Below are 14,770 nucleotides of genomic sequence, written 5' to 3' on the forward strand. Positions count from 1 at the left end.
TTATAGCAGTGAAAACTGAGAAAACCATGAAGGTTAAGTGACTTTTAAAAAGAAAATTAATTATTTTAATGATAGAATAAAACCTTTCTTCTTCAATATATTTAACCAGTTTTTAAAAAATTTAAACCAACTTCTAGATTCCTTCTGAATTCCCAGAGTAAGGTTGAGAAGTACAGAAACTGATTAGTCTTTCTAGTCTTTTGATAGCACAGTGTTGTTGTTGTTGTTGTTGTTTTTTAAATTTGGATTTTAAAGTTCTGGAATCCCTTAAGGATTGAGATCACCCTTAAAGGTTCTAAAAATCATTTGAGGTTTATTGCTCTAAGCCTTAAAAAAAGAAATTCAGATATATTTAAAATCTCATTTTCTTAGTACTGGAATTGGTAATATTTAGCTAGAAGTTTTTTATGTTTATTTATATTTGACATACTATTCTCTTGATTAAGATGAAATTTTCCTTTATAGAAAAGTTCTACCAATACTTTGTTTTTGTTTTGTTTTTGAAGAGAAGACTGATACATTAATGACTACTTTGTATGTCAATCTGAGGTAGAATAGCTCTTGGTAATGAAGAATGATACCTTGTGGTCCTTGTTCACAGACTGTAACCTGGACAGTGAAAGTTTAAAGGATACAGAGTCAGAGGACCTAGGTTCAAATTCTGACCTTTTCACTCACTACCTATACGACAGTGGGCATATACAGTGAACTTTCCACACTTCTTTTTCTTCATCTGTAAAATAAGGGGGTTGGACTGGATGAACCTACAAACTTCTCTGTTTCTATTGAGGTATCCACTGTTTTCCCAGTCACCTAGGTCTACAATCTTGGAGTTATTCTTGACTCTTGGTTTTCCCTAACTTCCCATATCCAGTCAATTGCAAGTCTTCTCAATTTCCTTTTCACATTACTGACTTCCATCTCCTTTCCATTCACAAAGCTACTACTATAGTTATACACTGGCAACATCTCACCTTAAATAAAACATGGTGAAAGGTCATATCTCCCCTACTTACTTCCACTCTCTCCTCTATATCATAAATCTGTATGTGTCTACAACATTGGTATTCCTAAAAGACAGATTTTTCTATGTCATTCTCCCAGAAAGCTTTAGTGGTACTGTATTGAATGATATACAAAAAAATACAAAAAAAATCAGTCTGGAATTTAAAGCATTCTACCATCTCATTCTCATCTCCCTTTATAATCTTCATATTACCTCCCCTTTGATAGTTCTCCATTCCAGTTAAAATAACCTACTCACTATTCATCATATAAAACATTTATCATTTTGCCTTTGCACAGACTGCCACCATATGTAGAATGCTTTTTTTTTTACTTCACCTATTTCTTAGAATCCCTATCTTACTTCAAAGCATAATTAAGGTAACACTTCTTGCTCATGGCATTTTCTGATAGTTCCAGTTATTAGTGTTTCCTACCTATTAAAATTATTTTGTTTTGCTGCTGCTGTTGTTGTTAGTACTGGATTTGTGATTTCATCAATATACGAAGCTCCTAATCAGGAACTTCCTGTACTAGTAAAGCTGCTTAGCTACCCTATTTATAGCCTTAGACAATTGTTTGGGGCCAATGAGGATTTCAGTGACTTGCCCAGGTTCACATAGCTAATATATGTCAGAGGTAGTTCTTGAACCTAGATCTCGACTTCAAAGACTGTTCTCATCCATTTTGCTATGCTGTGTATTTACTTATATTAATCAATTAGCAAATATTTATCAAGTATCTTCCATGTATTCTTCCTCTGTGTGCTTTTTCAGAGTAGTTCAGTATTATAATTTTTTGCATATAAAGAACATTGTTAAGGGCAGCATGATGCTGGCACAATGTTAGTTCATGTTCAATTCTGGGACAAAATGAGGCACTCATTAAGTCCTTGAACAATTAACAAAAAGGAAGTTTCATTAGTCCAAAGATCCAAGGATATGAGAAAAGGATAGTGGCTCTTAGATTCTATGGATAAGATTTCCTTGTATTCATACGGAAATATATCTGTTCAGCTGGGCAGGTCAGATATGCCGTTTTGTGTGATCTTCATATATCCACCAAGTTGAATAGGCTCTGATTCCACGTGGTTTGACATTTTATGTTGTTGGGTGACAAAGAAGCTGTAGCAAGAAAGAAGGGACCAGCTTTGTTCCCTTTTACTGAAAACTAGAACTGTTAAATTAAATGTTTTGGAACCACTTATTTAACCTAACAGTTCTTGGCAATGGTATCTCTTAATAGACAAGATATTAATTTTTCATACAAATCAATTCTTTTCCTTGGCATATATAATATATAAGATTCTTATAAAACAGAATTTTGGGGCATGGAGGTATTTCTTGTGAGAATAGGACATTTCTAGTGGAAAATGTATATGTACCAATGAGGATCTCTAACTTGTCTTAGAAAATTATTTGGGGCCCAGGTACATTACATGACATTCATCTTAATATAGTAATGGAATATTATTTTGCTATTAGAAATGACTAGTATAATAAATATAGAGATTAATGGAAACACGTGAATTAATGTGTGATGAAGTAAGCAGAACTTGGAGAACAAAATATATAATGACACAATATGAAAAGAAACAACAACAAAACAACTGAAAAAGGAATGCTGGAAAATTATATCAGGCTCGTCCCTAAAGAAGAGATATGAGAACAGACCTTCTTCTCTTCTTGGTACAAATGAGAAACTATGGGTGTGGAATACTGCATATAATGATAAACATAGTAGATGTATTATTGATTGAACTTTTTCTCCCACTTTTTTATTCTTTGTTTGAAGCAATAGCATTCTGGGAGGGGAAAAACTAAGATGTATATTGGAAAATATAGATGGTTAAAACATAAAATGAAAGAAATCATCTACTTAATAATAGTTATAATTTTTTTCATTTTTTGCTAGTTTATTTTGATTTGGCCTTTTATTTTTTCATGCTACAAGCTGGTTTAAACCACTTTTTTTGTCTATCTGCTTTTTTAGTTTTATTAGCACTACATTTTATCTTTTTTAAAAATGAAATTAATAATACTAAAAATGAATAAGCTTCTATAAAATCTAAAAGTAAAATATGTGAGCTATTAAGACCTAAGCCAATTTTGCTAATAAGTGGCAGAGGAAGTCAAAAGAGAGGAATTGGGTATTTTGCTAAATGGCAAAAATTTGTGTGAATTCTGATCATTTCTTTTTTTTTCTTCTGGAGATGATTTATTGATTTTTTTTAATTGACACTTTTTCATGTATGTGTTCAGAAGTTCTGGGCAGTTTTTTTCCTACTATTTCTTGCATTATGGCATTCAGGGTTTTTTTTTTTTACTTGTCATATTCTTCTGGGAGATCTATAATCCCTTAAACCAACTTTGTGTAGCCTGTCTTCAAGGTCAATATGTTTTATGTACAGATCATGTTTGCTTTTAATAGTAATATCACTTTTTTTTGCTTCTCTTCTTATAAAGTGTTCTTTACTTCTATCTTTTACATTTTCAATCAGTTTTCTCTTTTATAAAGAAATAAAAGAAAGTGAAATTTGCTATCATGGATTCAGGATTTCCTATTCTCCCAAATATTTCTTCTGATCAGGTCAAAATTCTACTTTCAGAGTTCTTATTTTTCTTTTGAATAATTCTTCAACAATCTTCAGTTATTCCATGATTGAGAATCCTCAGAGTCTTTTGCCTCACTGGTTGTTGATTATTTTCTTTTGTCTTGCAATATATTTATTTAGAGACATTTGTACCCATTTAGATCATCTGGGGCTATTCCCTTTTGTTATTTCTTGTTGGTTTATCTGCTTGTACTCAAGGTTTTAAACAGTTTTCTTTCTGAGGTCTTTGGTAATTTCAGTCTTTTTTTCTTACTTTTCCCAATTGCTCACTTTTTGACTCTTTCTTCTTTCATGGAAATTTCTCCTGTGCCTGGACTTCAGCTACTTCCCATTCCCCTCAACTCTTTCCTGCTTTCCTATGTCACCATCTCTGGAAGTGGAGGTGGGGTGGGGCAGACTTGAGTTCTGTTGACTGTTGCCTTAGAATGGGAGAATGTGATCCATTATTATCATTATTTAATTACTATTTTATAAATTATCCTAATACAATTACATTCCCAAAGCATAGAGTTCGACCAAATGACAGATTTCTGAGAAGAGAACAGAACTTTTCTTTTTCAAAGTTTTTGTTTGAACAAAGGTAGAAATAAATTACAAAACTGATACACAGCAAACACTGATTTAAAAAAAAAATTTGGAGTATTTTTATTGCATAAAACCACATACATGAGTCACATACTCACAAATCTGATTGTAGGCAGATTTATTAGCTGTTCAAATATGATAGCTATGGGCCATGCAGAGTGGAGGTATATTGTTTTTTCTTAAACCTTCAGAATCTTCTCCAGAATTACTTTGCTTTACCTTTATCTTGGATTCTGAGTCTTGGACCAGTCTTTAAGGAAGAACTCAAGAACTGTTGTTTATTTTACTTTCTTTCTTTTAAAAATATTTATTTATTTTTAGTTTTCAGCATTCACTTCCATAAGATTTTTGAGTTCCAAATTTTCTCCCCATCTCTCCCCTCCCTTACTCCAAGATGGTGTGCAATTTGATATAGGATCTATACTTTATTTTATTTTCTATGTCAGATGTAGAAATACAATATACTGAAATAAATCATTTGTGGTGGATAATAGACACAATTCATAAGAAACGAACTAATATTTACATGGAAATCTCATTGTTTTTTCTTTGAAGTTTGCATCACTATTAATATTTCTGCTTCTTATTAAAGTGATCATATTGCCTTTAGAACTGGAAAGCTATCACTCCAATTTAGATGAATTTAGATAGTATATCCATGGGAAAGAAAATTTAACTTCAGATACATTTCTTAGTTTATTTTTCCTCCCACCCTCATTATTTGGTAACTTTTGAAGTTAGAATGCTCTGTTTTTCATGCTAACTAGTATACAACATTTAATGCATTGATATGAGTAATGCAGGTAGATTATACTGCACTATCATTATAACATGGAAATTAAAGGACACTTAAGTTGTCTTCCATAAAAGTTCTTTCCTTTGAAATAAGTGTTCCTAGTTGAATTTAATTGTATATGTATTTATAACATCTAGCACTCATATTTTCTTCTGAACATGTGATGTGCAGTTGTGAATTGCCATCACAGGAAAAAAAGACATCTAGGTTGTAAGCTGGCTAAAGGTAACTTTTCTTATGCCATTACCAATTCTGAATCCTCCCACCAAAAAAGAAGCTCAATAACTTTCAATGACTTTTAACATTAAATAACTTCCTTGATTTCATTAGGTAGCATATATACTTTCCTAATCAGACAATATTGAAAGGCAGTAAGGAGATAGATTACTCTGACTTCAAAAGTCAATATTAAGCTAATTTTTTCTTCATCATCATTTTCAGTCTGATGTTTTATGCTTTAGCATATTAGCATGCATTATTCCCCTAATTTATGAAAAAGTTGTCTAAAATGTAGGTTCATTGGAAACACTTGCATGAACTGATGCTGAGTGAAGTGAGCAGAACCAGAACTATTGTACACAGTAACAGAAACATTGTGCAATGATCCGCTATTGATTGATAGACTTAGCCCTTCTCAGCAATACACTGATCCAAGACAATCAAAAAAAAACTCATGATGAAAAATACTAACCACATCCAGAGAAAGAACTATGGAGTGTGAATGCTGATGGAACCATACTGTTTTTACTTTTTTTGTTATTTTTTCTTTCTAGTGGTTTTTTCTTTTTGTTCTGATTCTTCTTTCACAGCATGATGAATGTGGAAATATGTTTAACATGATTGTACTATCTGTATCTATATCTGTAATCTATATCAGATTGTTTGCTGTCTTGGGGAGGGGAGAGGGAAAGGAAGGAGAGAAAAATTTGGAATTCAAAATCTCACAAAAATGAATTTTGAGAACTTTCTTTACATGTAATTAGAAAAAGAATAAAATACTATTAAGTAAAAAAAAAAGAAACTGCAGGTTCATTAAAATTTTTCTTGGTGTTCTGTATAGATTTGGTTAGCTAAGTTTTAGGTGTCATGAAAAACATTTGTTAGTTTAAGCACTATTATTACACAAACGCATGAAAAAAAATATTAAGTGACTTGCCCATTTTCGCACAGTTGGGATATGTCAGAGGTGGGATTTGAACCAAGTTCTTCCTCGTTGTGAAACCAGGTCTGATTCCATTTCTCCATAAGATAGGGTAGACAACTGAGGAGCTACTAAAATCTGAAGAGAGAAAATTTGAAGACTGAGGTAACTGAAAAGTCTATTTAATGCAAATCTATAAAATTATGCCTACCTTAATAATGAAAACAGATGGCAAAATCTACAAATTTTCAAGTAGTCTTGAAAAGATTGACAGACTTATTCTTGAATTCCAAAAAGCATTTTTTCAATCTGACATAACTTAAACAATAGACCAAATATAGTAAAACAATAATTTTTTAAAAAAATATCCTCCAATCATTATGAATGAAAATGTTCTCCAATAATATTTAACAGAAAGGATAAAAGAATTTTAGGACATGTGCATAGCAGTATATTCAAGAGTCATATTTATAGTTAGAGCCACAGCAGAAAAGGCAGAGCTCTCAAGAAATTCTCCAAAGGACAGGTACAAAACACTACCATAAAAGAAGCAACTTGAGAAAATTATTATAGATCTAATGGAAGAAAATGGAAGATTACATCAAGATCTAGCAAGATACACAGAGCTGAAAACTTGAATGTCATATCACTCAATTAAAGTCAACAAGAAATAAATATTAGGAAACGAATCTTAAAAATACAAATATCAGAAAATTCATATTACCTTAATCAACAGTGAAGGGAAACGCAGAGGAAAACAAGTCAAAATCAATTACAAAATTTACTACAAAGGCTTGAGAAATAAAGAATGGAATTATACAGAACCTGTCCAAAAAGTAGGATGTAGAAAATTTCTGGTCATGTATAAAATGTCAGTTATTTTAACACAACAAAAATGCAAGTTGGTTCAAATGATAAAAAGAAAGCTTATGAAATATTAATATAACGAATGCTGGGACTGTTCTGTCAAAGAAGGAGACTGATACTCTAGATTCTCTTTAAACCTAGAAAGGAGCAGAGCCAGATAAAATCCAAAATTATTGGCTCAGAAACTATCACTGTTCAGTTCTGCACTTGTATGTATTGCTAATATATAAAATTAACCTAAGTCTAATGGGAATAACAGAGTATTTGATACCCACATGGAAAACTGTTTATTTCTAGAGAAAAACTATTGAAAACATGACACCAACATAATAATGTCAAGAAAATAGATATAAAATGTGGCATTTTTTTCAGGGAGGTAGCTTAATACCATCTTACGCATCTTTAAATGCCGTATCATCTCTTCTAAATAGAAATAATTGTAGTTTCCAAAGTTAGAAGGCAGTCAGCCCAAAGCACTTGATATACATGGATGGCATCAAGATATATGTGTCCACCAAAAATACATTAAGCAGCTAGCTCCTTCATGTCATGTGTTTCTCTGATGATATAAAAATGTCATTAGGACTCGATAAATGTAAAATTATTAATTTACATCAAGGAAAGAGAGACTGAAGGTTTTGGTTCAAAGGCCACACTGAACCAATAAATGGAGGAAATTCCTACAAATACTTTGATTTCTTCAAGACAAGATGAACAAAGATATTAAAGAGAAAGCTGTGGTTGAATATTCAAAAAGGAGTATGGACATTCTGAAATCAGAGCTGAATAAGAACAGCATTTCATTTGACACAGTACTGATCTTAGCATATATTTATGGAACTATAAACTGATTTGGAAACTATCCTAACAAGAACTCATACAGTATTAATGAAAAACTTGGTTGTTATATTAAATCAGCTTTATTTATTCACCAAAAAAGAGAAAGCGAAAAAAAAGGTTGGATGTCATCAGAGAACATGATAATATGTTTAAAAAAAAACACAACAGAGATACTTTTATAACAAAGTGTCATTATTTCACTGAATATCAATACTGATGACCTATACACAATTGAATTTGTTGAATGGAATCAAAAATTGTTTATTTGTGTAGGCAACCCGTGAATTGGCTCATATCCAAGGAAAGAATCGAAGAGCTCTCCAGGGATTATATTTGCTTGAACTCAATTGACATTTTTTTTTGTTTTTTGTTTTTTGTTAGTCAATGTGGTTAAGTAACTTGCCCAGGGTCACACAGCTAGAAAGTGTTATGTGTCTAAGGCTGGATTTGAACTCAGGTCCTCCTGAATCCAGGGCCGGCGCTCTATCCACTGCGCCACCTAGCTGCCCCCTCAATTGACATGTTGGCAAAGAAATGCTGAACCAATAATTTATGATGTAGATTTGTTTATAGAAGTGGTGGAGGTAGGGGGAAGAAGTGTGATGGTAATTTAGGATCAAATCATTACCAACAGAAATTATAGATAAATTATTCTTAAGGAACCAAAACTTATTATAGTTTATATAAAGAATGGTAGAAATTGTGAAATACGTAACTTCAGACTGAAAAAATTTAACACCTACTAAAAATCTAGCAAGATTTGACTTGGTGGCTAGATTAGAAATCAGAAGCTCACTCTCTTTCATAAACTAATAGATTACATGCTGAACTATAAGTATGAATCTCAAAATATACTTGAGAATTCAACAAAAAATTGGACTGACATCAAATGATTATCATACACTGAACTGCTTCCCACAACCACCAGAACATAATATTTTACAATTTAATAACAATGTTTCTTTTTAAAATAGATGTTGATATACCAAATGCTCATAATCTCTAAACTTTTGAATGAAAAGTTTTCAAAAAATAGACTTAACGGGAGAAACCATATGGGGACAGCATGAGGTATTTTTCTAGCAATATTTTCCCAGAAATTCTTTCTGCAGATGCTTTTATTAAAATTTAGAAAATTAGCTTATATTCAGAAACTTTTATTTAATTAGAAACTAACTATTTTATGTACTTGTGAAATAGTCTGCAGAATATTAAATATACAAGAATAATAGCAGGGTAATGATGACCTTGGACAAATCAATTAGTCAATCAAATAGTTCTTTATTAAGCTCTTGCTATCAGGTTATTCTAAATGTTGAAGGATTACTTCTGTAATAGCTTCATTGAAGAAGATGAGAACATGATATAATGGTGATAATGATGATGGTGATGATATCATAATCATCATCTAGCCTTTGTTTCTTTCTTATCCTCTCATAACAATTTTAATTTCTTCTTTCAAAATATTTCTTCTTAATTTCCTCTGTCTCTACCCACTTTAAGGCCCTCATCACTTAATGTTTGGATTTATTAAAATATTTATCTTAATTCTGAACTTAAATTTCATCTTTGATTTCCTGCTATTTCTTTAATCTTTTAATATCATTATAAAGTCATCGATTTCTATTTGATCTATTCTAGTTTTCCATGTATTACTTGGGTAAGGTTTGCCACTTTCTCTTTTAAGCCATTTATTCTCCTTCCAATTCTTTCCTCAGGAGTTTTATTTCCTTTTTTAAATCTCTTGCTTTATTTCTTTTAGTTATTCATATAGTCTTGTAAAAAGTCTATTTATCTACTTTGAGTCTCTATTTGTAGTTGTTGCAGAGTTACTTACTCCAACTTTGGGGGGATCTGTAGGTCTACACCAATTTTTAATACTGGCCACTGCTTTTTTTTTTTAAATTTGCTAATCTCTGTGTCCATATTTCCTGAATAGGGCTTTATTCCAGAACCATTCTTTTCCCCTGTTGCATTTTTTGGCTTTTGGACTGGGTGGTCACCTTTGCTTGGTCTTTTCTTGGGTTCTAGGTACTTTGCAGGGTTTATACCCCCATGGATTTCTGAGGAACAATATAATGGATCTTCAGGGCTCTCGCTGGCATCTCAGAATAGAGTGTTATTGACCTTAGAACTTCTGGACCTGGAGTGTGGTAACAATCATCACTTTCTGCTACCACTCTGGGAGCCTCCAAGCTTCTTACTTGAGGGTTTATTGAACGCCCTGGAATTTTCTTTGTGGATCTCTGTAAAGTAACTTTCTATAGACACAGAGCTTTACAGGCTTACCTGTCCTTGGCCAGTCTCCGGTGTACCTTTGAGACTTCTCTTCTCTGCTTCTGCTGGCAGCCCTCCTTTCTATTGCCCTTTGGCTTCTGAATGACCTTATATGAAATTCTGGGGGTGGAAGACTCAATTACTACAGTTTCTCATGTGATTTCTTGATCATTATTTGGTCTGGTAAGAGTATCAGGGTTTTGCTAGAGTAGGTATGTAAGAACTGAGCTGTCTTTTCGTTAACAGGCTGTCATCTTGACCAGAAGCTCCAAATTTATATTTTTAAAATGCAGCTCTGACCACATAACTCCCATACTCAACAATGTGCAGTGGCTCCTTATTGACTCTAGGAATAAATGCTATTTCATCTTTATAGTTTTCTTTTTTCATTTCTACTTTTGCATAAGTTTTATTATGTGTGCAAATATTATTATGATAATATGTATGAAATTCTCAAATAAGAAAATACTAATATGTTGGGAGTACATGCTTATTAGATTTTTCTAATAATGTGGCATGATAAAAAAAAAAGTATAGAGACTATTAATTTAGGATAGTGAATCCTTTACCTTTTTCTTAATGGAAGGATCAGGCATGAGAGAAACTTAAATCAAAGATAATTAAGAGATATTATGATTAATGTATAAGGCATTTACTCAGTAGGAATGTTACTTTTTTAATTCTTTGTTTATTCCCTCTTCATTTTTTCCAAAATTGTACAATGCTTGGGGGAAAAAACTTATTTCAAATAAAATCCAGTGTAGTTTGTAATTTATTATCCAAACAAATAACAAAGCCTTTATTGTGAGTGATTGAACAATAAATGGAAAATCAGAAGCAAATAGATTAAGAACTTGTATTTCAATTATGTATATATTTATTTAACTCCAGTTATTGAAAGGAATTTTGTTTTCTCTAGCATTTCCTACTAAAATTCTGTGGACCTATTACTATTGCGCATTTAATTTAATTTATCAGGCTAGACATGTGCCTAATTTTATGGTCTCTCTGGTAACTATTACACTATTCTTACTAAAATTCATTTTCATCATTACAAATAACACTTTGCCTGGAACTGAGAAAAATTCTTAGATTTTAGCTTGTATAGTGGACAGAACACCAAACTTGGGATCAGAGGGACCTGGGTTCTAGGTTGTTGTCTCTCATACCTGAGTTCTAGATGTTGTCTCTCACTTATGAAGAACACTATCATGATATCGTAATTTATAAGCTTTAGTTTGCTCAGTAATAGTAATATAATATTATACTAATATAATATTAATATTAATATAAGATAGTAATACCTCTGTTCAGTGCCTTTTAAGGTTCTTTGTGAGGAAATTTTTTTTTGAAACTTTAAAATGCTATGTGAAGGAGAAATATTTTTTCCCAAAATTTTCCTGTTTAGTGCAATGTGTATTTCAGTGACTTTCAATAAATATTCATACCTTCTCAAGGGATGAGAGGTTTACATTGTGTGCCATACTTTCAGCTACATAACCCTCATTTCATGTAAATCATATAGAAAAAACAACTTTGTACTAGCCCACTGAGTGCCCAGGCCAAATTCCTCTACTGTCCATTTGCTCCACTCCTATTCACACTTAAGCATTCCCTAACACACACACACACACACACACACACACACACACACAGAGATATATCTTTCAATACTATTTATGGCACTAGGAAATATGCCCCATGTATAAAGCACCTCAGTAACTTCTTAGAGTTTAGGAGGGCAAAGGAAGGAAGCCAATGTGGAAAGCTGAGAAATTTATCTGGGTAACACAGAGCTATAATTTAGTAATGGAATCTAAGAGGTGGAGGGGACATTGCAAGTCACCCAGGCCATTTTACACCTGACAGAATCCCTTTCAACATCCACAACATTTGGTATTACTGCTTTCATTGGAATATCTCTGATGGCAGGAAACATACGACTTCTCGTGACATAGCCCATTCCACTTTGGGACTCAACTAATTTGTTAAAGATATTTTGCTTAAAACTAAACCTAATTTTGTTCCATACAACTCACATCCATTAATATAGTTCTGCACTCTGTGCCCAAGCAGCAAGCATCTAATCCTCCTTCCATGGACAATCATTTATTTGTTTTAAAGCAGCAATGATAAAAATATTAATATTTGGCTTACATCACATAATTTAGAATTAAAGAGATTATAGAGATCTAGATGATTTAGCTTAGTTTTGACTAGCTGTCCAAATCATTCATTTTAAAAATGAGAAAGCTGGGGCAACTAGGGAGCGCAGTGGATAGAGGTCTGGCCTTGGAGTCATGAGGACTTGAGCTCAAATCCAACCTCAGACACTTGACACTTACTAGCTGCGTGACCCTGGGCAAGTCACTTAACCCCAATTGCCTCACCAAAAAAAAAAAAAAAAAGCAAAAAAAAAATGAGAAAGCTGAAGTCCACAAAGGTTAAATGCCAACTCAGTTACACTTTGTTATTGTTCAGTCCTGTCTGATTCTGTGACCCCAGGTGGGGTTTTCTTTGTTTGTCATTTCCTTCTCCAGTTCATTTTACAGGTGAGGAAACTGAGGCAAACAGGGTTAAATGACTTGACCAGGGTCACACAGCTAGTGAGTATCTGAGACCAAATTTGAGCTCAGGTCTTCCTGACTCCAAGCCCAGTGCTCTATCCACTGTAACAAACAGTTACTTTTACTTGGAATCTAATTCTACTTTCTACTTTAAGATAATTAATTTAAAATGAACTAAAATGAACTTAAAAATTAACAAAAAAGATTAATATTGATCTTTCTACTATAAGACAAGGCCCAATCCCATTCAACATTTTAAAATACTTAATGTAGGCAAAGCACTGTGCTAGGCTTAGGGGAGATATGAAGTTTATATTAAAGCACTATGCCTGTCCTCACTTGATTGTCTTGAAGTTAGGTGCCTGCAAAGGACACCCATAGCTGAAAACCAGAATCACTCTAATCCAGCCCTATCTTTTCTCTCCAAACTTAATGGCTCCACATTTGTCTGAAATATTAGTGTTTTGCAACCACATGCAACAGAATTGAAGTCTGTGTGTGTGTCTGTGACACACTAAAAGTATGTATGAATTTCTTATGGTTATTTCTACTCTGCACATCAATTATCTTCTGTTAGCACGGGTAATAGGGAACATGCTCTGTTATTTAATGTCTCTATCACACACGTTCAGCTATCTGTGTGTAAAAACTTGTGCTGTATAAAGACGCTTGAGTTTAATTGACTTTATTATACCACAGGACCAATTAAATTGCTGTGGTTTCTAAGTCAGCAATCAGTAAACAAATCCCAGTTTTTATACTTGGAAATTTTAGGTCACAGGGTCAGAGTGAGTGAAGCCAATAATGAAGAACTCACTTTTAAATGTGTGTAATGTATCCATTTTGTCGAAAGAAGTAGGTTTGGAAATTTTCTACCATTGATCAAGTTTTACTAACATTCTTCTTTGATGAGAAATTTTGGGGAGAATGTAAATTTAGAACTTCAAAGGCCAGTAATAAAGAGTTGCACATTTTAGCAGCTAACAGAAAAAATGAGCTGTGAAATGCAAGGAGGAAAGGCTTGAGGACAGATTATGCCTGAAGGAGCTATAAACTTTCTTCTTAATGAACTAGCTGCAAATTTGTGATTTAAAAATTTAGACCATGGCCCTTCTTCTCCCATGTCCCCTTGCCACTAGCTAAGCTGTTAATTTGAAAAGAAACAATTTTAGTTGGATCAATTATTTTCAAATATCAATTAGGTAATAGTCAAGTGTTATTAAGCCTCTATTATTTGGAGTTAGAGAACTGATGCATTCGGATTTATTATTTATATTTTGGAGCTAAGCTTATTTTAGTCAATGTTGTTGCTATTGTATTTGTTTATTGGTTTAAAGCTATTATTTTGAATCATTCATTCCATTTAAAGCATGCAAACCACATCTAAGTCATTGCAAAGCAGTACTTGATTTTCATGCGAACTTATCAATCACTATACTATAAATTGCTGGGACTGGAGCTAAATTATTAGATATTTTTTATATAATAACTTAAGCTTCAAGGAGTATAATGGTCTTACCGTTTTGAATATAATCCTTAATTAAATAAGAAAAGGTATAGCAAAATGGATATTATATTTTTGTGAGCTATTCACAAGCAATTAACTCTAGATTTCAAAAAGTTTAACGTTCAATTATTTTTAGATTTGAAAGTATTTAGATTTGAAAGTCAGATTTGAATTACCCATTGCCATTAAGGTGTAGACAATTGATTATAGTCACTCACCTGAACTTCATATAGAAAATTGTACTTGTACAATGTAGTTAACTAAAGTTTTGACTATTGAGTCAGTCCAGTGTCAAACAGAATATATGGGAGTGTGACTATGCTAGTATGACACCAGCTGTATTATAAATGACATTTTAAATATCTGTTTTAGAATTTGTTTTAAATATCTATTTGTGTTTAAAAAATACAAATTGTATTTTCAGAATAAATTCTTTAGTTAGTAAAACCTGTAGCTTGATTCCAGATAATGAATAGGATTGAAATCTGCTAAATTATCTTTCTAACACAAGTCAGTATTATCAGTACAAATATAGATAGGTGGCACAGTGGATAGAGCTAGATCTGGAGTC

The 14,770-nt window shown here is 32.5% G+C and overlaps 1 protein-coding gene across 2 annotated transcripts in view; it reads left to right on the top strand.

Moving 5' to 3' along the window:
* The window catches only part of ANOS1 (anosmin 1), a 236,766-nt gene that overhangs the window by 148,350 nt on the left and 73,646 nt on the right, over nucleotides 1-14,770 (top strand). The gene's annotated exons all lie outside the window — the stretch shown is intronic.

The sequence above is a fragment of the Phascolarctos cinereus genome, unplaced genomic scaffold (genome assembly GCF_003287225.1).
Source record: "Phascolarctos cinereus isolate Bilbo 61053 unplaced genomic scaffold, phaCin_HiC Scaffold_726;HRSCAF=1367, whole genome shotgun sequence".
Lineage (NCBI taxonomy): Eukaryota > Metazoa > Chordata > Mammalia > Diprotodontia > Phascolarctidae > Phascolarctos > Phascolarctos cinereus.